This window comes from Nothobranchius furzeri, chromosome 3 (assembly GCF_043380555.1).
Source record: "Nothobranchius furzeri strain GRZ-AD chromosome 3, NfurGRZ-RIMD1, whole genome shotgun sequence".
NCBI lineage: Eukaryota > Metazoa > Chordata > Actinopteri > Cyprinodontiformes > Nothobranchiidae > Nothobranchius > Nothobranchius furzeri.
This window is the reverse complement of record NC_091743.1, coordinates 59,885,059-59,912,953: the sequence shown is the minus strand read 5'-3', so window position 1 is coordinate 59,912,953 and position 27,895 is coordinate 59,885,059. Positions and strand designations below refer to the sequence as shown.

Below are 27,895 nucleotides of genomic sequence, written 5' to 3'. Positions count from 1 at the left end.
ACTGGGGTTCTATTGCTGGTGGAGAGGTTTCTCTTGACTCTGATTAACATTTCGAGACAGAGGACCTGGTAAGTCGGAGTTCTTGCTGCGTGTCCATTCTGTACCTGTACTTTCTATTTGTCACTGCAACTGTTTTGGATGAACGCAGACAGTTCATCACACATTTGTGACTCCCTTGTTGTATAGATCTTGATGTCCCCATGGGGTGTGCACTAATGGCTAGCCTTTCATTACTCTATGATCGAACTAGCAGGACAGTCAGAAAGACCTTTTTTCTACTCTGCATCTGTCATGTTCTTCATAATGCAGCAGCCACAGGAGCCTCGGTTGCTTCTGAGTTTCCTCCTTTTTATTTTCCTCTGAACAATGCTTCCATTTAGACGGGTCAATGAATGGTCATCAGAGCACAGCTTTTTTTTGTCTCTATGTGAATGAAGAAAAAAACTGAGGTGCAGGTGAGAAAAAGTCTTTCAGCTCTGTCCATGTCTTATTGTAAAGATAAAGACCTGTTGACTCAGAAGGGGGATGGATTTGAATGTAATGTCGAGCTTCTTGGTGAACTCAAAACTTTGACGTATAACTGACGCAGGGCAGGGTTCATGTCTGCTCCTTGTTTTGTAATAACAGAAAAGTAGAGTTTTCCTAAATTGAATGCGTTTAGCCAATGTTGCATTTGGCTTCTTGAGTTTGCTCACATATGTGATGGCTGCGGCACCAAGTCAAATAAAATAAAACATGTTTGCAAGTGTTCGTTAGATTGCGAGGCTGAGATGAAACAAAATCAAAGTTTTTTATGAAGATCGTGCTTGTGTCTGCTCTTGTTCTTTTCAGTCAGTTGATTTTGTGAAGGATAAATCGCCTGAAGTACGGCAAATGTTTGTTTAAGTTGCAAATTAATTACATTCTCACAGCTGATCACGCACATTCAAAGAAACAGGCAGGTTATTGTGTTTGTCCACAACAGGTCCCACTTTTGCAGGAGGACATATTCTTTTTCTAATTGCTGAGCACTAGCTACAGTAAGATAACTTTTCTCGCAGGCCTGTGTGTGATATTTAAAGATTGCCCTATTGTCCTTCCATCCCTGATTGTGTTCTTCAATTAAAGTTCATTGTTCTATTAATAGTTTCTTCTCTAATGGAAACGTCACAGGGTGTTCTTTCCGGTCCTGGTCCTTGAGACCCAGCATCCTGCATGTTTCTTACGGCTCCCTGCTTCTGTACACCTGATTTTATTGGACGGTTCATTAACACGCTTTTACTGAACTTGACAACATGTTGAGAAGACGATGCCATCGTTTGAATCAAGCGTGTTCAAGCATCTAAAACATTCAGGACAATGTGTGCAGAATTTCCAGGATTGGGAAATTGCCGTTGTGTATTTACTCATGTTTCATATCTACTCTGTCCCACTCAGGGCTACCCATCTGCCAGCCCTTGTCGAGAGCTGTGATATATCCCAGAGAGATTGTCAGTCCATCACTAGGCCTGCAGACTCACAACTATGTGGCCACAAAGACAGTTATTCACACATACATGTTTTTAAACGGTGGGAGGAACCCACCACAGAACCTCAGGTGTCCTCCAAACAGAAAGGCCTGCATAGCCAGGATCCAGCCATTGTACTAAGAGGTCAACGCTCTAACCGCTGCACCACCATGCTTTCGTCATATAGTTGTAAGCGCCATTATACAAACGTCTTCCCAGATCTGACTCAAACATGGGTATTTGTTGTTTCTCTAGTGTTATTTTCACTAAAAAATAGCCCTAGTATCTCCGTTTTTGCTCAAAGTGTTTTAGGTGCTTGCATGAGTTATTTTTCTGATCCATTGTTTAGTTAAGCCTGTGGCCATTTCATTTCCCTGCCAATCATTTCTTCTCATTTGCCTCATTTTTCTTCCTATTTGAAAAAATAAAAGCAGAAATGGTGCACACTCTTTAAAATGAGCATCTTTGGTGGTTAAGAAGGAAGCGCTCCCTCTGTGTGTGTGTGTGTGTGTGTGTGTGTGTGTGTGTGTGTGTGTGTGTGTGTGTGTGTGTGTGTGTGTGTGTGTGTGTCATTTGCTTTCCTTTCAGTCGTCAGGGTAATACTGTTTACAATATGGGGCCAGCATGATGTGTCAGGTAGATTTAGGAGCCAGAGCTGGAGCTAATGGTGCTGGCTAACAAGTGACATTCTCTCATTAGGTGGGAAGAACTGCCTGAGTGGCCAGTCAGTTTGAGGACATTAAACAAGGTCAGAGACTATGGTTGCCACAAGACAATAGAAAATAAAGAACCAAGAAGACGAGCTGTAAGACGAGAGGCTTGCTGTGCTCTAAGAACAGCGCCCTGTGATTGGTAGAGTTTGATGTGAGCATTGGACTTTAGCCTCCGCTGGTCTTGAACATGAAGCCATTCCAGGTATTTAGAGTTTGTGCGTGTGCATTAGCGTTTCTGTTGCATCTATTCAAATTGACTTTGCTGACCATCTCCACAGGGCAAAGCGGATAGCCTCCCTTCTACATGACTATGAGGATTGCTAACAGAAAGGGAAATCAATAATGTCGATAGGGTGAGCATTAGGACGGCCAAGTGGTTTTAACAGCCCCATTGTCATTCTGCTGTTTTTGTGAAGCCGTTTGTGGGCAATTCTCTCTGCAGTCTTCAGTTTTCAGAAGGCTGAGGAAGGGAGACAGCTGTGTAGACAGAGAGAGACAAAGATAGAACAGCAAAGGTGAAGAAAGAAAGCCAGCAGACACTTAAATGGGTAGCCAGTTTCAAACATTTTGTTTGTTTGACAGCCATCCACAGACGCTTTCCAGAGCATCGACCCCAGAACAGGTTTACTGAGAAACCATTTTTTACTTATGTTTGAAATACGATACGCAGGCTGAATGTGACAATAGTCTTTTAACCCTATTTCCCGTGTTAGCTTCTGTTTGAAAATAGATGGGCAAATGCTCGAGTCAGAAAAAGCTTGACAAATTTATGTCACACTGCGAATTAGCATCCATGGACTCACTAATCTTGGCTTGTGACGGGGAAGGCTGTTGTTAGTTTAGTGTCCAGGAGAGAGCATGTTTTGTCTAGTAGAAGCTAATCATTAGCATTAGCAACTCAGCACCATGACAGAATTTCTTCAGGTTTGTGTTATTTCTGGAGATAAAACATCAACGTTGCAAAGCAATTGGAAGAAGTGGAAGAGTTGCATTGCTGTTACCAATCAAAGGTGAGATGTCTGAATAGCAAGAATAATAATGAGAAAGACTCCAAATCCTGCCTTTGCTGCTCCCCACTCCTCAGGCTAATGTCTACTTCCTGAAACAGGAGCACCAGAGCTTTATTTCCACAGAAAACTACTCACAATAGCGTACTTTAGAGTCGCTGCTAAGTGCTAGTGCTACACAAACATACTTCATTTACCAATAGAAAAAAAAACATTGACAGAGCACTTGAATGCCAATAAAAACATCTCGACTAACAAAATTTCTTTTTTGTGCCCAAACAGGTACCTGTTACTCTCAGTGATCATGTAACATTTTATCTAAATTCTTTTTAGGTTATTTGTGTAGCAACTTACTACAGACCACCAACCTCTGGTCCAAAGCCTTTGCCATCCATGTTTGGATGCGGTTTGTCTGAGACATTCAGCTGGACTTTGTTCACAAAGCTGCCTCCTGGATAAGTCCTCATCTGATAAAGTTGCTCGTCATCCTCATACTTAGGGCCTTCAGCTCTGTCAGAATGTATGGAACAAATATACGTGCAGCCCCTGATCTTTCATATTGTCGAGGACCTTACCTGGCTTTGGATAATGGATAAAGAATGTCCCCTCTTACAACCGATCTGGGTAGCTACTGCCCAGTTAGCACAAGCCCCAACAGCAGTGCTTGGTTACAACATATTTACGAGACAAAACTACAACTTTGATACATGACGAGTGACTGAGACCCACAGGCATCTATTAAAAATGCCTGTTTGTCTAGGGCTACATCCAACAATACATTGCAATGTTACATCCTGATCTATTTTAGCTACTTTAGAGTATGCTATTCATTCATACATACTAGAGACCATAGAAACAAATACATAAGAGCTTAAACTGTTGTTTATAAATCTGTCCAAAACTTAGGCTTAATCTTGGAGGCTAGCTTTAATGTGCCTTTATGTGCTGTAGCACTTTCTCCAGCATGCAAGGCAGTGTTTTATTTAAGCTTATTCAGATCAGCCACATCAAATTAAGGCTTTAATAGTGTTTTAATGAGTGCCATTGTAATAGTGAACAATCTGCACAAGTGTTGACAAGTTTACGGCTGCATTTCATTCCCACAACAGTTACAGTAACACGCTGAAAATGTGCCGTAGTATCTAACAAAGCATCTGGGTGTACAAGGATTCAAGCTTTACACTGGTGTGGGATCAGAGACAAGGCGTGTAGGACTTCCTGTTGTTACTGCATCTCTGTGACCGTACAAGAGCACAGAAAGCTTTGTGATGCAGACCAAGCCCAACATTTAAACCTGTAAAAAAGGAACAAAAAACATTTTTGTTTCTCTATCAGATGATATCTTATCTCTTCATGCTGAAGATTAAAACTTCATACTCATGTGTTCATCTCATATGTTCCCTAAAGCACGATGATCCTGTTCAGCGGTGACATCTGTGCTGACCACATCTTTTCCCCCCTTCGGTGCTGTAATCTGAATCTTAATGTCACTGCCCGTTTCTTTCACAGCTCCCCTGTTTTGTATGGATCTGCTGCCTCGCTTGGGCTCACAACTGTTTAACTTACTTGATTAAATTCAGAAATTCCAATTCCCCTTCATAAAAGTATGCATTATTATTGTGCATTATTGTGTGTGAATGCGTGGGTGATTATTGAGCCTGAAGAAAATGAGTTCCTTGTCACTAATAATTTGTCTTAGCAATTGTACAGTAAGTCTTTTAAAGGTCATCTCCACAATGAAGGCGTTGCTCATTTTCTTCACACACTATATTTATCAGACGTGAGATAGCTGTGCTTGAAGATGTGCTCCTTTAGTCAAGCCTTGTCAGGAAGAGCAAAGGTTTACAAAAGAGAAACAGTCTTACTTAATATGCAAGGGTCCCTGATTGTGCAAAAGTCAGACTGTTTTTTATTCCTGGGTTTGACTTCATCGGATTGGTATTGCTTTGCTTGGACCAGCTCTTTTGATTTCTCGTGTAGTCTCAAAAATGTTTCTTCGTCCAACCCCTTAGTTGCTCCTAGCTTTGTTGTCTGCATTGATCTTTGTGTAATCTTTGTTTTTGCTCAGCCAGGCCTTCTAATACAGCTTTGTGTTTTTTCCAGTTTGCACTGGATCTCCAGATCTGCTGCTTTTTGGGTTTGTCTTTAAATGACGTCTCCTTAGCAACGTGGAATAAATCAGAAAGCATCAAGCTGTTGGAAACTCCATGAAGCAGGAAAACAAATGTTCATTGGACATATTGGAACCCGACATCTCAGCTAACAAACATCTGCTGGATCAACATATTGTACCAAAGAAATATTCAGATTTTCTAACATCTACTGTGGTGGTGTTTTTTAAAAGGAAGTTTCATGAACAACTGATTTAATTAAATGTGTTCATTAAAGCTTTAAAGCTGAATTTTCTTACATCCTTGACACCAGAATATTGGCAGCCGATCTCTTTGCTGGACTAATTTATCAGGGCTTTATTTTATTTTGGCTGCACGCAATAAAAAGAATAACCCAGAGCAGCTAGAAGAGCTTCTCCCTCTGCTTAATCGCATCATCTTTAGGGCATTTCCTTTCATTTCCATGGGGTACTCATGTTTCTCTCCACATGTTTTATTTCTCCCCTCTGCAAAGAGAAGTCTTAACTAAGAAGGACGAGGGAAATCGCCCCTTTCCTCTCTTTGTCTTTGTGACTCAATGCGGAACTCTTGTATTCTTTTTCCCAAAGTCCTAAAAAATACATTCTCACTGCATTCACACTATACCTCAGCTGCCTTTTCAAAGCATTGCATGAATACGAGATGCTGTTTGAACTTTAGAACAACTTGAAATGTAAAATCTGTGGGTCTTATTCTCTGGCACCTCTTCATGTATTCTTGCCAAAGAACTAAACTTAACATCTTTATTGTATAACGAGTAGAACAACCTCCTTTTGTGTTTGCAGCCAAAGAAATTAAAAGGGTAAGATGCAGCCGGGGGCGAATAATTAAAAAGGACATGACCCACTGGTCGTTTGTAGGAGTGTGTACCTCTATTAAAGCAGAAATTGACTCAGGATGGTTGTTTGGAGCAGGCCTGCTATTAGGGAAACAAAAGCATCAATGGTGACTCTCGAAAAGCTAAAACCTTTCTCAACCTAAATTTATAGTCTACAAATCCATAGTGAGTAATGTTGTTGGCTAGTGAAATGCCTTATACTGACACGGACCCACAAGGAGAAAAATTCACATAAGATGTTCCATCAGTGGACGACTGAAGGGAATCATGAGAAAAGACATGATGACAACAACATGGAGGACATTGTCACAGCTTGCTGCTAGAGTTGTGGACAGGAAGTACACTGGGTATGGAAAGTATTCAGACCCCCGGTATTTTGTCACCCTTTGTTATATCGCACCCATTTGCTAAAATCAAATTCATTTTTCCTCAATAAACACACAGCACCCCATATTGACAGAAAAACACAGAATTTGAAAAAAGAAAAACTGAAATATCACATGGTCCTTTGCTGTTACTCTCATTTATTTAACTCAGGTGCTTTCCATTTCTTCTGATCATCTTTGAGATGGTCCTACACCTTTATTGGAGTCCAGCTGTGTTTGAAAGTCACACACCTGTCTATATCAGACCTTACAGCTCACAATGCATGTCAGAACAAATGAGAATCATGAGGTCAAATGAACTGGCTGAAGAGCTTGGAGATAGAATTGTGGCAAGGCACAGATCCTGCCAAGGTTACAAAAACATCTCTGCTACACTTCAGGTTTCTAAGAGCACAGTGGCATCCTTAATCCTTAAATGGGAGATGTTTTGGAGGACCAGAACCCTTCCCATAACATGCTGCCCAGCCAGACTGAGCTAACGGGGGAGACAAAGAGGTAAAGAAAAACCCAAAGATCACTGAGGCCGAGCTCCAGAGAGTCAGGAGATAGGAAAAACTTGTAGAAAGTTAACCATCACTGCAGCCCTCCACCAGTCAGGGTTTTATAGAGTGGTCCGTCGAAAGCCTCTCCTCAGTCGAAGAACTGAAGGACCCCGTGATGGTGAGAAATAAGATTCTCTGGTCTGATGAGACCAAGATAGAACTTTCTGGCCTTAATTCTACGCGGTATGTGTGGAGAAAACCAGGCACATCACTTGTCCATTACAGTCCCCACAGTGAAGCATGGCAGTAGCAGCATCATGCTGTGGGGGTGTTTTTCAGCTGCAGGGACAGGACAACTGGTTTCAATTGAGGGAATGATGAATATGGCCAAGGACAGGGATATCCTGGACAAGAATTTTCTCCAGCGTGCTCAGGACCTCAGACTGGGCCAAAGTTTTACCTTCCAACATGACAATGACCCTAAGCACACAGCTAAAATAATGGAGTGGCTTCATGGCAACTCTGTGACCGTTTGTGAATGACTCAGCCAGAGCCCTGACTTAAACCCAGTTGAGCTTCTCTGGAGAGACCTAAACATGGCTGTCCACCAACGTTGACCCTAACTCATCCAACCTGACAGAACTGGAGAGGATCTGCAAGGACAAATGGCAGATAATCCCAAAATCTGGGGATAAATTAATGTAACTGATTTGAGCAAATAGCTGCAATATAACAGAGTGAAAAAATGACAGGGGTTTGAATACTTTCTGTACCCACTGTATGTTTTCCTTATTGAAACGGCATTATCTCTCAATCTTTTAAACAGCAAGTCATTTTTTTTTTGCTGATAAACTATACAAATGAGTGTCTAATCATGCTGTAGACACGTGTAGTCATTAATTTGGCACTTTAGGGTGTCTTAGTTAAAATTTAATATTCTACCAAAACTGTAAGTGCTGAACCCTCTTCAGGTAAAAACTACACTACATTTGAATTTAAATATCCCATTGCTATTGGCTAATAGGTACCCTATGACGTTACTTGGTACCATGTGATGTCACAATACCGCTGTGAGTGTGCGTGTGTGTGAGTGTGTGTGTGTGTGTATTTGTTAGCTGCTCTGCCATCTCGGTCTGCCTGGCAACACCTCCTTGTGGTCCGTTTTTCAAACGGGAAATGGGAGTGGAGTGACTGGTAGGGGGTGACTTGCTCTTTCCATCTGCAATGGTTGTACATGCCTGGCTTTAGCTGTAATGACGCATGCAAAAGTTAACCACTTGCAGAATGCGCTGCTGCTGTTCCTGCATTGCGTCTTGCTATTTACAAAAAGTAGCGTATTCAAGACCCTCCAAAATTACTCCAAAATTACTCCAAACTCTCGTAAGTTTTGACAAAACATTCTGGCCAAGTGTCATGACCATAAATTGCATTTCACCTTGAGATTAGTCTGTGGGTTGCTGAGAAATAGCAGTAATTCCAATTTTGGAACAATTCGCTTTGAATAGATAAAACAGTAGTTGAGATACTATTTGTGGAAAACTGTGCAAATATCTCATTTCAGGTGTTAGATAAGGTAGGACAAATGACAAATTTGACTTGTTTTGTTGCCATAGACCTGATAACATCCCCAACATTTCTGTGTCCATAATTTTTTTAATTAATTAATTAATGAATAAGGAAATAAAGCATGTTATGTATGTTATGCTAAGACATCATGAATAGTTTCAGGTCTGCATTAGCACAGCAGGTGAGATACTGTGGTGACACAAACCCCCAAACTCCCACCTGTTTTTGTGAAAAAGACATACACAAAAGGCACTCAGTGGTCATTGTACCTTGTGAGTTTTACAGGTTTTTTTGTGCAGAAAGGTTTCAAAACCTGTTGAGAGGGATCATAATGACGGAAGGCTGCAGGTTTAAGAACCTGAAGAAAAGAAAAACATCCTAGAAAATACCAATTTTATCATAGTAGCATTGTAGTATGATGTTTGCCATTCGTATTACTACAGATTTTTGTTAATGTTAGTAAAAATGTTAATTTTCAGAAAAACAATTCCCGCAGCATAATATCTCCCTTTACTGCACACAACAGCCATTAGCTTTATGTTATCTTGCTTAATTGTGGCAGTTACTGTTATTTTTTGCCATGGAAACAGAAAAACAACGTGAAAGGACAGCACAGATGCACGCACACACCCATAAAAACTGTTCTTTTAAACACAGAAACAAAATGTGTGATAAAACTACAACACTGTCAAAGTTGGCAGCTTGCTTCTTATTAGCATAGTTATTCCTTACAAATCAATAGATCTCTGCCCTTTCGAGTCAGATTCTGTTCCTGTGTAGGAGCGAGTAAAGCACAAAAACACATATTGCAATTGTTAGCTGTTGAGAGAACTTTTGAGGCTCAGTCTGCAAGTATATTTGAATGTGGATAAACAGCTACAAACGGCACACACTGGGAAACAGTTTACACATGCTCTGTTTTTAAACACACACACACACACACACACACACACACACACACACACACACACACACACACACACACACACACACACACACACACACACACACACACCCTGAGTCATAACTTGGTGTGTTTGTAGCCATAGGGAAGTCCTTTATCCTCATAACTAGATTATCTCACAGTGAGCTCTGATCAGCTTAATTTGGATTCAACCTACTTAGGCTCCCCTCGTCTGTCAGTCTGTCTCCATGTTCATCTATCATTCTGTTGACTTGAGTGCGTACACTGAAAAAGGCTGTTTTACAGCTGATCGAAAGTTAAACACTGCTCAGTAAAGCATTACTTAATAATAACATTAACTCATTCACTGCCAGCTGTTTCCTGATCAGTAAAGCCCTTTGCTGCCAGTGTTTTTCAGTGTTTTTACAGTTTTTTTTAAGTCACAGAACGTTGCACACCAGGATGATGTCAACGCCAAAACTAACAAAACAAAGAGTAGACTCACCTCTTACATCAGGAAGAATCTGTGCGTTTCAAGTATTATCCGTTCTTTCATAATCCGTTGTCAAATTGTGATCGGCAGAAGCTTTTCCGGTTCGCGCCTCACCTTTTTTTACAGCAGCGGCCCAAAACGGTCTCCTAACACATGGATTTTCTGCTTCCTGATCACGTGACGTGTGACGTACGCAGATGAAGATCAGCTTTAGAGCTGGGGTGTTTGTTCTCACGGTGCGGGGGCTCGTTCCGACGCTCACCCAGTAAAACAAATGCAAATGACGAGTTTTGTCATGAATGCCAGTGAATGAGTTAATATTAAGCAGTTGGTAATACTTTAATAGTTTATTAATACTTAATAATGCAAGGGACCCTTATTGTATAGTGTTACCAGTGTTTTTTTTCTCACTCCCCTTTCTTCTTGTTGCATGCATCCAACCATGCTAAATAAGATTTTTGGCCATTTTTCAAGTGGTCTTAAAATTTTGATTGGGACTGAGTCAGTTAAAAGCCATGAACTTGAATTTGATTAAAACTTCATCCATCCATCCATCCATCTATCCATATTCAGCCACTTATCTGGGGTCTGATAATGGGGACAGCAGCCTAAGCACAGAGACCAAGACTTCCCTCTCCTGCCACTTGGGGCAGCTCCTCCTGGGAAATCCCAAGGCGTTCTTGGCCAGCAGTGAGACATAGTCCCTCCAATGTGTCCTGGGTCTTCCTTTAGGTCTCCTCCCAGTTGAACACACCTGTAAAACCTCATCAGGGAAGCGTCCAAAAGGAAACCCAATGAGAAGCCTGAGCCACCTCAACTGGCTCCTCTTGATGTGGAGGAGTAGCAGGCCTACTCCAAGCCCCTCCCAGATGACCGAGCTTCTCACCCTATCTCTAAGAGAGAGCCCAGCCACCCTGTGGAGAAAACTCCTTTCAGCCACTTATATCCATATTCTCATTCTTTCACCCATTACCCAAAGATTGTGACCTTAGGTGACAGTAGAAAACGTAGATCGAGAGCTTAGCCTCAGCTCCCTCTTCCCCATAACAGACTGGTACAATGCTCACATCACTGCAGACGCCAATCAATATTGCGCTCTATTTTTCCCTCACTTGTAAACAAGAGCTCAACGTCCCCCACTTGGGGCAGGACCTTGTCCCTGGCCTGCTTGACACTTGATGATAAATACTCATGAAAAAGTGAGTCTTTGGCTTGTGAAGAGTCTCATGTTTCTATTGGGTTTAGGAGCCCCAAACCCTTTCCCATGTTCATAAAGCTAATGTTTAAAGTCACTCATCACTTTCTTCTTCCAATTGCGATTGGCTACAAGTAGAGTTCATTACTGAGGTTGAGAGAAGCAGGCAAGGTGAGGGCAGAGTTTTGAGAACACTGGAAAGAAAAAGGATAAGAAGACACGAAAAGAGCAAAGAAAAACAGGAACAGAAAACATGGACTGCTTAGGAAAAGAAAGGGGATATAAATAATGAGGGATAGAGGGAAAGAGGGGATAAGTGAGGAATGGAGGAGAAGGAGGGGGCAGCAAAGACAGAAGTGAGGAGAGTTGAGGAGGCACAGGGCCTGGGGGATTGCTGTGTATTTATCCTCCTCTGCAGAAGGCTTCTGAAGCACTACCTCAAGAAAAGACTTAAAAGCAGGGTGGCTGCTGTTCTCTGCTGATCTGTTAATACCCACAGAAACACGAGGCTTCACTGTGGTACTTCAGGGAGTAGGGTGGAGCGTCACTGTGTGAGCATGGGGGGTTTGCGTGGTATTTTCTTTACGTGTTCCCGGATCATATCATATCTCTGCAGAAAATATTTCATCCCCACTGGTAGCTTGCCCATCTCACCCCCAGACATGAAGTTACCCAAGTGATTAAGAGATTAGATTTGGACTATCATGTGGTAGAGTGTCAACACTGCCACAAAAAACTGCTGCTGGAAGGGTGGAGCTGGGAGGTGGGATGCTATGACTATTCCTTTTGAGATCCTGTATAAATAGACTCCTGCCTCATGGGAATCAGTGTAAAGCACCCTCAGAGCTTCAGTATGCAGCAGAACATACCAGGAGGTGGAAAAGCTGCATTGAATTTGAAGAGATACTTCATAGAAGACCATGTCGTGTGCTCTCAGGGGGTCTGCATTGTTAATTCTGTGAATGTAAGGCAGGATTTCATTCAGTGATGGAAATTTCTAAGGGTTCGTTTTGTTTACACCACCTGATTTAATACTGGCTTTTCACTAGAGCTGAGAAAAATAATCAAATAATCGATGCATCGGGGTGCGGACTTAAACCATTCTGCATCGTAGAAGAGTACGCCATAATCGATTATAGTGGAATGTAGTTTTGTTTTTTTAACGGCGGCACCAGCGCAGCATCCAAATCTGTCAGAGTGAGCGTCCTCCACATTTGCCAAGTGGTTCCGCCTTCAAGTGGTACTGCAGGGCAGAGCACTAGAGTTTTAACCTGAGACTGAACCGGAACCGAATCAGCCCGACCTGTTCTGTTTGATTTGGTCCGTGAATTATATTAACTGAGTGGGTTGTCATGCGACGTGCTCCGCTCGCTCGCACAGCAACTGTGAGAGAGAGAGAGAGAGAGAGAGAGAGAGAGAGAGAGAGAGAGAGAGAGAGAGAGAGAGAGAGAGAGAGAGAGAGAGAGGGAGGATCGGAGCACGCTCCTCCAAACCGATGCTCCAAACACGCATCATTATTTTCATAATTTAATTATTATTTCTCCTCGAAGCGCTCAGTCAGAACGAGTGTTGTGATGCTGGGAGGTCCGGTCTTGGGGAGGGGGCGGGGTCAATGACGGCGGCTGCAGCGTGATCGTCTGTCTCTTTTATTTAGAGACACGGAGAAGTTAAAAGGAGAGAGGAATAGAAGATGGAAGTTTTTGGTCCAATTTATTCTTTTGTTTCATGATGATAAACTGATGTTAAATTCAATTTAAAAAAAAACTGGGAGCAAGCTTTGGTTCATTTTATGTTTATGTTTATGTATTTAGCAGACACTTTTGTCCAAAGCGACTTACAAGTGAAATCTGTGAGTTTTTGCAAAGCATGCTTTTCTCAGCCTGAGGTGTGGCTGTTGAACGAGGCAACATATTGTTTTACTGTGTTAAATCTTTAGGTTACAGGAGATCTTGTCTCCTATCTGCTCCTCCAGAGACAGCATGGACATGAGGGTTACATGGTGAGGGTCACACAGGACAGGCTAGTGGAAATGTTTGTAGTTAGCTGGTTAGTGAAGGAGATCCATCAGCTGGATAATTTAATCCTAATCCAGCCCACAGCCTTCTGCTGGTGTTATTATCAGAAAGAATAAAACACACATCTTAAATATTATTGGAAGTGTAGAATTTGTTTTATGTTTTATTATTTTCTGCATCAAACAGAACTTGATTCATTCTCCAACATTTCAGAAATGAACCACTGGGTTCAAATAAAATAACAAACTAAGTCAAACATTTCATTTGGTTTTATTTCTGTCACCCTTCAACTGCGGCACAAATATCTGACTCTAAAGCTGCTCAGAGACATTAAACACTCATATATGAACCAGTTATGTATTTTATTATTACATTATGTGTCCTGTAGGTTTTCAGTATTTTTTCAGATTTTGTGAGTTTTTGCAAAGCGTGTTTTTCTCAGCCTGAGGCGTGGTGTTGAACGAGGAAACGGATTGTTTTACTTTGTTAACATATTAAACATTTAAGAAGATTTTTGTCCTAACCTGTTGTAAATGGAGAGCTTTTGAGGGATGGCAGGTTGTGTCAATTACGTTTTTGATTAAAAAAATAAAAATAAAATAGAAAAGAAATTATCTAACATCTTCTATTCATCGATGAAAAAAAATCAATATGAAATAATCATGATGCATCGGGATATCGAATCAAATTGAATCGTTGACCCAATAATCGTAATCGAATCGAATCGGGAGACAAGTGAAGATTCACACCTCTACTTTTCACTAATGATCGAAAATCACAATCTACAGTTTGTTTTTATGTAAAGTCGATGTGCCAAAAGAGTGTTAGAATCTTAAAGTCGAGCTAAACTATTATTATTTTTTTTCATACGAGTTTGTAAAAGTGCACTGGAGACCATTTCACTTAACTACAATTCTGCCAGGCGACTTTCCTTTTCTGCCTCTGTCAAAAAAAAAAAAGTTCATCTTACAAAACGCAAACCAAAAGAGCTTTTTCTTAGATGTGACATTGAAATGCTTTGAATCAGTTATGATAGAGAAACAAACAGATGTAGAGGAATGACTTTTCTAAAGGAACACGGTGAAGTGTTCTTTCAAGGCTCTCTTATTAGCAGATTTATATAACCCACGCTGTGACAACACATGTAGTAAATGTACCTCTAACTGGTAAACACAAACTACTTCTCAAATAAACCATTGACACAGATTGGGGTGCAATCCAATCACCAGAGTAAACAAGGTAAATGAAACATTTGAGAAACTAAATAAAAACACGTCCCTTATCTTCACGAAAAAGCCCAAATCGGGAAAGGAGAATCTGAGATGACAAGTTCAGATACGAAAACTATTTTAGGGCTGGTTGGGAATCCGCGCTATGTTGGTGTTTGTTTGAGATTCTTTCAGAGCTTCTGTGTCTTTGAAAGGCTCAGCGCCGCTCCTCAGCCATAATCTCAGAAGAATCTTTTTGTTTTTGTAGAACAATTCCATGAATGGCTTCAGTCTGACATTTCACAATGCTTATCTGAAGTCTATGTCTAAAGGAAGCCATATGCCCATGCTTACTCGTGTGGTACTCTCGTTGCTTTGCATTGTTACACTTGATCATTTCCCAGTAAGTCAAATGTCACATACTGCAGAGGAGTCTGGTGCACTGGTAGTTCTTGTCAACGAAGAGCATGTTTCAGTCCCTCAGCAGTACTTGGCTTATCTGGGGCACATGCTATCCAGCCTTAGCAGCTTGAGTTACATATTTTCCAATTTTCATCATCTAGAGCTGAAAGGTGAGAGGTGGGTGATATTGTGTCTACATTTATGTGTCTATTTCCAAAGACAAATATCTCATGATCTACTGGATGGATTTTAATGTAACTCATTTGATGCACATTTGTTATTTATCCACCTTTGTCAAGATTAAATAAGATTAAAGATTAAAGTCCCATAGTTGTCACACACAGTGGTGTGGTGTGGTGAAAATTGTCCTCTGCATTTGACACATCCTATAGGGAGTGGTGAGCTGCAGACATGGTCGTGCTTGGGAACTATTTGGTAGTTTAACCCCAATCCAACTTCTTAATGCTGAGAATCCAGCTGGGAGGCATTGTGTCCCATTTTTATTACGTCTTTGGTATGATCCGACTGGGATTTGAGTTCTGATCTCCATAGGGCCGACACTCTACCACTAGGCCACTAAGCTGGTTGTCAAGATGATCACCACAGCTATTGGTCTGTTGAAAACACAAACACAAACATAAATTTAACTCAGTTAATTTTAGAGATGTTACACTAAGATTTCTTCTGTGGTAACTGAGAGCTGTCCAGAACACATACTCAATACCTTTCTTTCTTTCTTTCTTTATTTCTTTCTAGTATTATTTTTCTCAAAAGAATAAAAAACAATTGTAAGATATCTCAAAAGTTGGATTTAAATAGCAAGTTCACTGAGAAACAGTTTCTTGTTACTTTTAAATATCTGATCAGTTTTACATGGAGGCTAAATGATAACTCTGCTGAAATAACCACGCAGACCAGCATAGGTGTTACCAACATATGTTCTGATAGGAGAGCCAGCATACTAAGCTGGTCTAGCATGACCATGACCAGATCGTGTGGCTTTCTTCTCCCCTCTGATCTGGCTAAATTCTACCTCCTGAAACAGGATTTAGCCAGAGCTTTTTATTTTTATTTATTTATTTTTACCACAGAGATCGACTCACAAGGCTTTCATCTATACCAGAGACCTTTGCAAATATATATATATATATATATATATATATATATATATATATATATATAAATATATATGTGTCACAATCTGCCCCTGCCTTCCTGACTGTGTTCCTCTCCTGCCCTGATTAGCCCTTATTGTTCTCACCTGCCCCTTGTTAACCTGCCCATGTGTTCCTGATTTCCCTGTGTATTTATACCTCCCTCCTTGTTGCTGTCTTTGTTAGATCATTGTTGTTTGTGTATGTGCATGTCTCGTTTTGTCCTGTCGCTCCCGTTGCTATTAAACCCATTTTTTATTTCATCCGTGCCTGTTCTTCTGCCTCCTGGAACCCTCCACCACACTTGGTCCACCATCTCCACCCTCACATCATGACAATATAATTTTACACCATTTTGAAAATGTTGCATCTTCATATCCTGTTAAATGTATCTAATCTAATGATGAATTTCTGGGTGGATGTTTTTTACATCTGTACTTAAAATCGGTAGAATAAATTGGGTCTGTTTGTGTCCACCAAACGAACTCCGTTGAAATTACCTCTATTCTAGCTGGTTGGTAGATAAATCATGTTCCACTAAATTAAGAAGCCTAAATCCAGGAGTTTCATCTTGCTCACAGAGTCTTTGGCTTGTAATCTGGGCAGAGCTACATGACAACAGGATGTCGTTGGAGCATTTTTTTCCCTCTTTATCATCATTTGGATGAAGTTTGTGTGATTAGACTCAAGTTTGACATAATTAACAGTCGAACAGCTACTCCACAATTTCAGGGGATTGCTGTTATGCATGTGTGTGTTTGGCTGGGTGGCTCCGGGGGGTGTAGCGAATAATTAAATGAAGATTGCAGACTCCTCCTCTTCCACTATCTCATCTCTCCCTAAGCATCCCTCACTCTCCACCGTGTACTTCAGACCAAGAAAGCAGTAAATGATGGTGTTTGTTAAATCCACTTTAGTGTCTGCCCCATAACTCACTCTTATGTTATCCAGACAGACCAAAGGTGCTTTTAAATGAATTTATTTTTCTAATCGTTTTTTTTATCCCACCACTTTTCTTCACATTCCATTAGCAAATTGCCACCTCCACCTCCCACCCCTCGCTTCATTCACCTGTCCCTTAACACTCCCATTAAAAACCTAATGGGGGGATTTGTTGATTTTAAAGAGAGATCAACAAAGAAGTTCACTCCAGGGCAGATTTATTTATTTATTTATTTTACAGAAGTCGAAGAAGAGAGCCGGAAGGGGAGTGATGTCGGATGGTAATGTAGAGCCAACCTGAAGGACCTCGGAGCCATCACTCACTCAGAATGGCAGCAAGGTTATCTGGCTAAAGGATGGTGAGTCTGTTTTGCATACACTGAGGGCTATAAAATAATAAGTTCAAAAAGTAATAAGAAACCCATTAGGCCATTTAATTTATTTGTTATTTTATAAAACCTACTTTCATGCATGCCTTGCCTTAGAAGAAAAAAACTGTTGTTAAAGAAAATTAAAATCTAACTGGTCATGTGGTGTCAGCAATTAGAAAAATGTGAATCAGCTTAAAGTAACACTACATCATTTTTATTTGAAACTTCAAGCTAGACTTTTAACATTGATCTCAGTGATTGTTGAGTTAGACACTTGACCAGTTTCATATTTGACATTCCTCAGCTGACCAGAAGCCGTTCTTGTTTTTTGGAGTGGGGAGGTGTCCTAGGGGGCGCTTTTTACCTGCTTAACGATTGTTCACTATTTTCCATGCTGGTAGCTAATAAAAAGGCTAGCAGTTAGCTTTTTCAGTTACCAGAATGTCACTAAAAACATAAGAAGAAGAAAAAATAAGTTTGTTTTTCTGTTGGCATCATGGTAGAGCCTGGAAGTGAAAGTAAGAGAGAAATGTCTTTGAAGGTGAAGCAAAGAAATAAAACCAGAGTAAACATTAGTTCAACGTACGCTAGTTTGAGGAAGCTGAAGGAGGCAATAGCATCATTAGCTGATAGTGATCTGACTTTGTTACATCTGGACATGTAAGTAAAAATATTTGGGAGGACTTGGCTCACGTTACTGTTAGCTCATTGTTAGTGCTAGCTACAGCAGGCTGATGCAGGGTGTTTGTGGCGGGTGTAATTCCACTTTCAAACAGTAGGGCATAAAAGCAGGAAACTGTTTAGTGTTACTTTAAATGTGGAAAAAATATAATCGTATATAATGCTTTATATGAAAGCAAAGCCTCCTCTCCTACCATCACTGGTAAGTCTGTACAGCACATAATCACAATGCAATGCAAATACATGAAATGATGTGATCCATCAGTACTGCTTCATTCATTAGATCCACACTTTATTTGTATGAGCAACAGAACAACATTACATCTCATAATCATCTCTTTATTACCGTAATAGAATAATTGAGTTTGTTGATTGGACAACGAGGGTAAAAAGCTGAGTGTGTGTTTGTGAAAGTGAGCCAGCTTGAGCTTCACTACAGTATGCAGACATGTATTGCTAGTGGGCAGGATTACCCCACTTTTTTGGACCCCCCCCCCCCACACCCACACCGTCAGTCGGCTTACTGGCCTCACAGACTTGTCCTAATATGCCTCGTAGTATGCCAGGTCTTTTGAGTATCAGAGTAAATATCTAACTGAAGGACCCAATCTCGAGATTATTAGTTTTTGATTTTGTGTACAACCATCTGTTTTCACATGTAACTGAATGGACCATGCGGCATAATCTGATACATTTGGGATTTGTGCTGTGCTGCTGCTCTTATCCTTGTGTGTGTGTGTGTGTGTGTGTGTGTGTGTGTGTGTGTGTGTGTGTGTGTGTGTGTGTGTTTGAAATCTAAAAGAAACCAAAAAGCTCATTCTGCAAGACCACTTGATGTTTCATTTCCCCTCAACAAAAAAAAAGATAATAATAATGTGCATTAAAAACTCTTACAAAATAAATGTGTGTGCATTCAATAAATATTTGAATGATAATCAAGTGTTATATCAGTAAATCATAACGGTTCATGATAATCTATAAAATAATACCACCTTAGAAGTCTTTATGAGGAAAGAGTCACCATTAAACTACCAGTTCTTGTTTCACACGGCTCCTGGTTTGTCAGGTCCCTGCCATAATGATCATAAGTGCCAATACAATATCTTAAATGTCGCTAATGTGACACAGTTGTACTCATTGAAGTAAGTATGTACATTTTATCACAAAGAATCACAAAGTGCTTCACAAGGATCAAAAACAAAACAAATGATAAAGTCATAATGATCTTCAATCAGAATTAAATTAAAATCAAACAAATAAAGTTATAAATGATAAAATATCAAAAAACAAATGAAAAATGATTACAAATTTGATTTAAAAACAAGAAAACAAAAGATTGACATGAAAGCACCTTTAATTAACAATGGTCTTTTACTGTTTTTAAAAATGTCCAAACTGTCAATACTACGTCAGGATAAAATACGTTCATTCCAAAGTTGAGGTGCAACAGCCTGGGAGAAGCGATCACCTCGACTTTTATATCTAACTTTTGGAACTTCTAGAAGGTTCTGGTGTGTGGACCTGAGGGCTCAGGTTGAAGCATAAGGCTTCAACAGTTCAGTAATATAGGGAGGAGCTTGACCATGTAGAGCATTAAAACTTATAGTCAGGATTCTAAAATGACCTCTAAAGTTAACGGGTAATCAGTGCAGAGACATTAGAATAGGAGTGATGTGTGCTCTTCTGTTTGCTCCTGCAGTTAGGGGCTTCGCTGCAGAGTTCTGGACCAACTGAAGGCGGTCAAGTGCATATTTGTTAAAAGATGTGAAGAGTGTGTTACAGTAATCTAGATGGAAGGAGATAAAGGTACGGATAACCATTTCAAGTTCATGTTTCGACACCAATCTTCGTAGCCATGCTGTCACCTCTTATGTCACTATTTCATTTAAATGATGCCAGATAGCGCTGTGAAAGATGAAGTATGTGAGTTTTTGGTGTCAGACCCAAAACCAGAAATGATAAGGCTGTTTTAGAATAAGTTGGGATGATGTCAAATGTATATTTCAGGAAAAAATAGTTGAAACTAGTTGTTTTTTCCCAAGGCCTCTCTGTCTTGGTCTGCCACCTACTCCACAATTCAATTGACCCTTCATGTTCCACAGGTGGATGAGGCCATGTAAAGCCTGGTAACCCTCTGCTCCATGCACTCTGGTACCCTGCTTTTAAATTCATAAAGAGTCTTTTAAACCCCACGTTGTCTCTCGGTTGACCCAGGGCGTGTGGGAGGGATTATATCTTCACTTTGGCCAGGCAACACCTGGGGATCCTGCTGGTGGAGCTGGTGGAGTTTTATGCCTCCCTGCTGGAGCTGCTGCCCCAGCGTCCTAGATTCAGATAAGCGAGTGAAAACAAACAGATGGCATATTGGGTGGTGTTTTATCTCCATAAATAACAAAAGCCCGATAGGGCTCCTCCATGTGGTCATGTTGCTAATTCCAATGGTTAGCTTCTACTAGCCGAGATGCACTCTGGTCTCTCATGAATGCCAAATCAACAACAGCCTTCGCCGTCGTGAGCCAGAATGGGTGAATCTGTTAATGTAAATTTGACTATGTGATGTAGAACTGACTGGCTTTTTTAGTCTGAGCATTACCCCAACAATGTTCACGTTAACCCTGCATGTGAAAATTGTAGAGACGATCACATAAAAAAAAGTTAAATAAAGTAAAACATTTTGCAGTGAACATAGTTATTTCTCAGTCACAACAGAAAATATGACAATTTGTCATTCCGAATAAGATCAAGTCATTTTCTCAGTAAAACCACAGAAAAAACACAACATTCATTCTAATGAAAGTAAAGTGTCCAGTCATTATGGCAGCCATTATGAACAAGGTTGACTCCACAAGGCAATTAGTTGTTGACTATTTTTAAGTGATTCTTACTAACGTAGGGTGAACAAAATAGTCTTCAACACCTACCTACTGCATTAGCTTCTGATTTAAAAGCCTGACAGACCTACGTTCCACTGTCACTTATCATTCATGGACTCATCCATCTTAGCTTGCAATAGGGAAGGCTGTTGTTGGTTTAGTGTCCAGGAAACAGCAGAGAACATCTCAGTCAGTAGAAGCTAACATTAGCATTAGCAGCTTCACCACACAGCAGAACTCCTTCAGGCTTGTGATATTTGTGGAGATAAAACATCAACGTTGCAGAGAAAACAGCATCAGTGGTAGAGTCGTGTTGCTGTTTGCCAATTAGAGGTGAGATGTCCACATACCAGCAAATAAGTGTCCAAATCCTGGTGTCTAAAGCTCAGCTGTGATCTCACTCAATTCTAGTACCTTAAACAGGTACAGCGGAGCCTTTTTTCTTCAGAGTATGACTTACGAGACATTCAAGACTACTAGAGACCACAGCAAATAAATTGAAAATATGAGTAAAAGAAAGCACTTTAAAGGTTCATTAAAACCCACCCAGTTGTTCAGGATATATTTTGATACATTTACAGATATTCACAGACCTTTTTCTCTTGATAGCAGTGCAAAGAAAGAATAGGTTTTTATTTTATTTTATTTATTTATTTATTTATTTTACCAAATTCATTATCTAAAATTCTTGTTACTGGATGAACAATTTAAAACTTCCATGTCTATGGAACAATGGTATTTTTGTGAAGGAAATACACTATTGACGTCAAACAATGAAGCAGAAAATATAGAAAAAGTAGTTTATATGTAAATTATTGTGGTTTTCTTCAACACGACGGAGGACCTACAGTTCAAAGAGTTGGAATAGCAAAAAAGTATGTCACTGGTAGAGGGCCAGGATAAAGTATTACTAGCTTTAAATCCTTCTGCGCTGATCAAAACCAGACTGACTGCACATACTGGGAAGCTGCAAACACACACACACACACACACACACACACACACACACACTTGCACGCACACACACAAACTTTGATGGCCAAAACTTGTTAGATTTACAGTGACCTGGTGTAGCTCCCAGGCCAGACAGCAGTCAGCAGCAGATCTACTAACTCAGCAGGGAGGTTGGGTTGATGTCCGTCTTTTTCCCCTCTCTGTGTTACATTTATTTCTGTCCAGTTGGAACAGCAACTGTAGATTTTAAATAAAAAAAGAAAGAGTAAAAGTATCAGACGTGGACTTTACAGTGTAAAAACTAAGTTTTTGTCCATGTGTTGTAATACATTTTACATTAAGGGTTTAATTCATCACATTAGACCCATTTAATACTAAATAAATGTTTAATTTACTCTTTAAGAGTAGTTTGCTTCTGAGCATAACAGTTCTACTGTTTAAGAAATCAAGATATGATTTAAGTTCTTTGCCTTAAAATATTAATGGTAAGTTCAGATTTACAAATTAGGCCCTTTTGGGCTTTCTTCTATGCTTTTTCAAACCTCAGATTCTCAGTTTAGTTCAGTAAAAACATTTTATGTGCAAGCTTTTGAAATAGGTCAATATTTAACGTGCATGAACATGCTAAAGTCTAGATTAGTTTCTCCCGTCTCTGTCAGGCATTCCTGTATAACTATGTTACACTCACTGAGTTTATTTGCTCATGCTTCTGTGCTCACATGTCTCCATATGTCTCATAATCCAAGAGATTGGCACACATCATAGCAATGGGAGCTGGGGAATTCAGCATCATTCCGCCACATTCATCAGTGTAAAAAAAACGCAGACAGAAAGAACTCATGTGACAGTGTTTAGAGCATTACGACAGAAAATGAAAGGATGATTCTGACTCGGCACAAGAAAGAGCTGCTTCGCTAAATGAAGAATTCACAGTGGAGCTGTTTCAGAGGGGCAATTTTACAGCAGCTTATGAACAAGGGAGTGAATGGAGGGATGCAGTCTGCTTAGAGAATGCCAGATGTTACACAAGGGAGTTCATCTGCAGCAAGAGTGACCAAGTATGGAAGGATTCTAAATTGGCTCTGAAAAACGGGGACCTGAATTACAGGCAGATGAAGAAAATGTTTAGGATTCAAAGTGGTTTATGAGACGTTTTTGCCAGTTTAATTCTGCTCATGTCATCATTTTCTCTCTTGGCTTGACCAAAGAGGATTTTACTCAAACAGCTCAACTACCACAAACATCAAACACACTGCCTAAAGCTATAGAAAAAAAAGTCTATGTAGAGAGTCTGCAGATACAGAAAACCACATACAATGAGGTAAAGTTAAAAATGTATATACAGATATATATATATATATATATATATATATATATATATATATATATACACACACACACAAGTTACTACAGCTACTGATGTAACATGGCTACCTTTGAAAAATTTTCTTGCTGCAATATTGCAAAGAAACAGTATAATTTAATTAATTGTGAGGTTTCTCTTGAGATGACGACAAAGAAATAAAAAGAAACACAATAAAAACACACCCAAGTATGAGAGTGCTGTTTGTTTAAACCCTGTTACCTCTCTCCAGGGACGCTGTGATTCAATGGCAGATGGGAGAAGCGAGAGGCAACACTATTCCTTACATTGGAAAACAAGATATGTGTTTGGGTGTGCACTTGTTGTGTGTGTCCTTGAGACTGAAGCAATGGTTGGTCCAATCATTCCGTGGGTTAGCTGTGGCAGGTGGCTGACAGACAGGCATGTTCTAACACAATTCGGTTCCTGTTGCTGCTTATTGGTCCTTTATATTTTAAAAAAAGTAACAGGGAGAATTTTCCTTTGCATCTAAACACTGTTTCTAGCTGTAAACTGCAGGATATTATAAAAAAACTGGGTGTTGTATGCAGTAAATGTTTTTTTTTTTTAAGATCAAGTTCACTTCACTTTTTTATTTTTTAATTAGTGGTGTTCTCTAGTGTAAATGAAAGCCTTGTGAGTGAATCTCTTTAGGAATACAAACATTGGTTCTCCTGTTTCATGGATTTGAAGTGAGCCAAAGCAGAGGGGAGCTGAAAACGGCAGGTTTTGGAGTATTATTTCCTTACATCTCGAATTTCATTGGTTAACAATACGACTCTTACACTAACTCTGTTGTTTTGTCTCCACAAATAACACAAGCCTGAAGGAGTTCTGTTGTGTTCTTAAGTTGCTAATGCTAATGGTTAGCTTCTACTTTCTAAGATGTGCTCTACTCTCTCCTGGATGCTAAATTAACAACAGCCTTCTCCTGCCGCAAGCCAAGATGGGTGACTCAATGAATGAGACTTGATAATGACTGGCTTTTCTAAGCTGAGAGTTTCCTTGTCTGTTTTTGATTGGCGGCCAATGCATAAAATAAGGGTAGAAAACTATTTTCATATTCACCATGCACATTAAACTCAAAGTGACCAATCATATTTAACCCTCTGGAGGCAGGCATTGCAGATCTGCAGCGTTAAAACCTACCTACCTGGTTACTCCACATATGCACTTCATGAGCATTTTTTAACTCAGAAGGGCTCCTGAAGGACTTAGATGTTCGTCCTTTTATCAAAACTTATTTTGAGCCTGAGAGGGTTAAAAAAGAATGGGGAAAAAACGGTTTATCAGTGAACTTAGCCTTTAATGTGTAAGAAAACAAAGGTTTCTTCATCTGTTTACAAAATCCAACAAGTGCTGTGGGAGGGTAAATCAGGGTACATTGCTTCTTGTTTAGCAGAACATACTGTTTCCTTAAAGGATGATACTATTATTTTGTGGTCTTGTGCGATGAACAGCCAAACAAGGCCCACCACTATGATTCAGAGTTCCCATTAGTCCTCACACCCCATTTCAAAAAGCTTTTCTTGCATTTTGTCAGCTTTCATCACCTCTTTGACTTCCGCTCTCTCGTGCCGCTCTCTCTTGAAAAAGCTTAAGAATAAGGAGAATCTGCAGACATGAAACCAGAATGAAAATTCTGTTAGGCGCTCAGATCTGGTAGTGAACTAAGAAAAGGGATGTCTGAAGTAGCAAAGGGACTTTTAATGAACAGAGCCATTATTGATCTGTGGACAAAACAGTCGTTAATTATGTGCGGGTGGGCATTTAATTGAAGGAGTGAAAGAAGGTCTGTGCTTGCTAAGCTAATGCATGGGTAAGAATGAGGAGAGTTTGATTGAGTCCTATGCCACTAGGGTGAAGTATGGGACACAAAGGATCACTCATCTAGTGTCTTTGAGTCATCCTCTCTCCTTCTGTGCTAGTGTCTTTTTTTTTCCATTTTGTCCCCTATTTCTTTGTCTTTAGCGAATGCCAGTTTGTGTCTTATTGTCTCATTTTTGTTTGTTTCTACATAAATAGGAAATGCCTTTCATTGACTAAATTTTCTCCAACTTATTTGTTCTTTAGTCATCTGTTCAGACCAATCTTGGACATCTTTCAAATGTTTTCATCAGGTGCAAACGTCTGTGGTGACAATGTGTCTTTGAAAATCTGGACCACTCATAAGGCATGTAGCTAGTGGATGTATATTTGTGTGGGTGTATTATAGCACCCATGTTTCTGTGTTTCAATCAGTCTAGTGTATATTGTTGATTTGTAGTTTGTCAGTCACCCTGAGCAGCAAACAGTCATCTGCTCAGTGAGGCTGGGGCATTTCAGCTCTTCACTATTGACTAGATTTGAAAAGAATCTCTTTTTCCATTTATCAGAATGAAGTAGCAAACATGTGAAGATCTGCAATATATATATATATATATATATATATATATATATATATATATATATATATATATATATATATATATATATATATATACCATACCAACTTCATTTCTATAGCACAATTTAAGACACAGCGTGAGAGCTGACCAAAGTGCTGAACAGGCATGATCAATTTAAAACAAAAAAGAAAAAAACAATGAGAAGATAAAACACAACAATAAAAACTATTAAATCATAACACGATAACATGAATCACTGTCTAAAAGCCAAGTCATAAAAGTAGGTTTTTAAACGAGATTTAAAAACAGGCAGAGAGGATTTCAGCCTAAATGTAATGGGCAGTGGGTTCCAGAGCATGTATATATACACGCTATATATATATATATATATATATATATATATATATATATATATATATATATATATATATATATATATATAGTCCCGTTAGTCACACACTGGAGAAATTCATCTCCGCATTTGACCCAACCCCATTGGGAGCATTGAGCTGCAGCTGTGGTTGCCCTCGGGAACTATTTGGTGGTTTAACCCCCAATCCAACCCCTTATAGCTGAGTCTCAAGCAGGGGAGGCATTGGGTCCCATTTATTTTAAAGTTTTTGGTATGACCCGACTGGGATTTGAACCCCAATCTTCCACTCTCGGGGCAGACACTCTGCCACTACCACCGCTGCACAAAGCCTCCTACAGCACATCCCAAATATTCTCAATGGGGTTCAGGTCTGGAATCTGTGGTGGCCAATCCATGTGTGAAAATTATCTCATTCTCCCTGAACCACTCTTTCACTACTTGAGCCCAATGACTCCTAGCCAGGCTGGCATTGTCATCTTGGAATAAAAGCGTGCCATCAAGGAAGATGGAATAACCTGGTCATTCAGTATATGCAGGTAGTTAGCTGACCCCATTCTTGGAGCACATCCTGTTGAACCTAGACCTGACCAACTGCAGCCACCTCAGATCATAGCATTGCCCCCACAGGCTTGTACAGTAGGCCCTAGGCATGATGGGTGCATCACTTCATCTGCCTCTCTTCTCACCCTTATGCACCATCACTCTGGAACAGGGTCCATCTGGACTCAGACCAGTTTTTAATAATGCATTTAGCTGTTTTTGCAATCTCCTCAGATGTTTTCTCTGCTTGATGCATGCTAATGATCAGACCCTTCTCAAACAGACTGACATCTTTTCCACGACCACCAGATGTGTCTTTGCACATGTTTTTTTTAAGAAATGAGAAGCCGCTCATTGCACCAGTTGGGCTTTAATAACCAAGAATATAAATGACAGATAATGCAGCCATTATCCAATAGGAGGCTCCTACCGGGGATTAAATCCAAGCGGCAGCTTTAAAAAATATATTTTTAGCCAGGTAGTGTATACATATATACACAAAACTTGAATTTGGGGGTTTCCTATCTTGCTAGAATAGAGGCTTTAGTTCACTTTAAAGGTCTTGTGCAAACACTTAAAGACTGATGCCCCAATCTTCACTCAATCAGGTGACACACGAGTCACATTTTTTGAGTGTCATACACATTATGAAGATCAAATGACCTCTAGATCCTCCTGGAAATGAAACATGGTATTTAAACGGACAACTACGCTGTGTAATCCCTTGAACGGGTAAGTTGTGTTGCCAAAGCTTGAGTATTTAAGCTCAACATGATTTTGACCCTCATTAAAAGAGGCTCATTTATTTCTATACCTTCTAAAGAATCATGGCAGGTGTCTTCAAGCCTTTGAGCAGCAATTAGCACACCTATGAAGAAGATTTAAAAACGGCTCTGAAAATAGGTTTACGTGGAGAGATTCATTTTTTTGTAAAAAACCATCAACTTTAGATTAGAACACTTAGTTGTGCTACTTTATATTTTCTGCAGAAACATAAATCATATTTGGTGCCTGGCATTATTTAAAACTCTCATATTAGGGATTTAATAAGCAGAGGGGTTTTGAGTATGTCAGACAATTATGAAGCGAGAGTGTAATCAATAAATGTTAGTAGCATATTTATTTTGAAGGTTGCAATCAATCCTTTAATGTTTTGATGATGTGTTGAACTTTGCAATTTTGATGCCAATTATCTTTCACATAACTATCAAACTCTGATTCAAAAAAATTCCGCTATTGTATAATGTCTAAACTTAATAACATATAAAATGGTTAAAGTACAACTTTATTATGATGTCTCTTAAAGGTATGGTTGACTGAAAAAACATTTTTTAATGCTTTTTTTATGAATTTAATCTGCTGCATTAGCTTCTGGTAGAAAATAGACAATGAAACTCAAGGATTTGAAAAT

The 27,895-nt window shown here is 39.7% G+C and overlaps 1 protein-coding gene across 2 annotated transcripts in view; it reads left to right on the top strand.

Annotated features, from left to right (window-relative positions):
- LOC107385374 (cadherin-22) overlaps nt 1-27,895 on the top strand; it is a 298,526-nt gene that overhangs the window by 70,521 nt on the left and 200,110 nt on the right. Inside the window, exon 2 of one of the 2 annotated variants that reach the window (XM_015959211.3) lies at nt 17,184-17,301. The exons of the other annotated variant lie outside the window; for it this stretch is intronic. The gene's annotated coding sequence lies outside the window, so the exon portion shown is untranslated. The remainder of the gene's footprint in view (nt 1-17,183; nt 17,302-27,895) is intronic. 2 annotated transcript variants of the gene reach the window in all.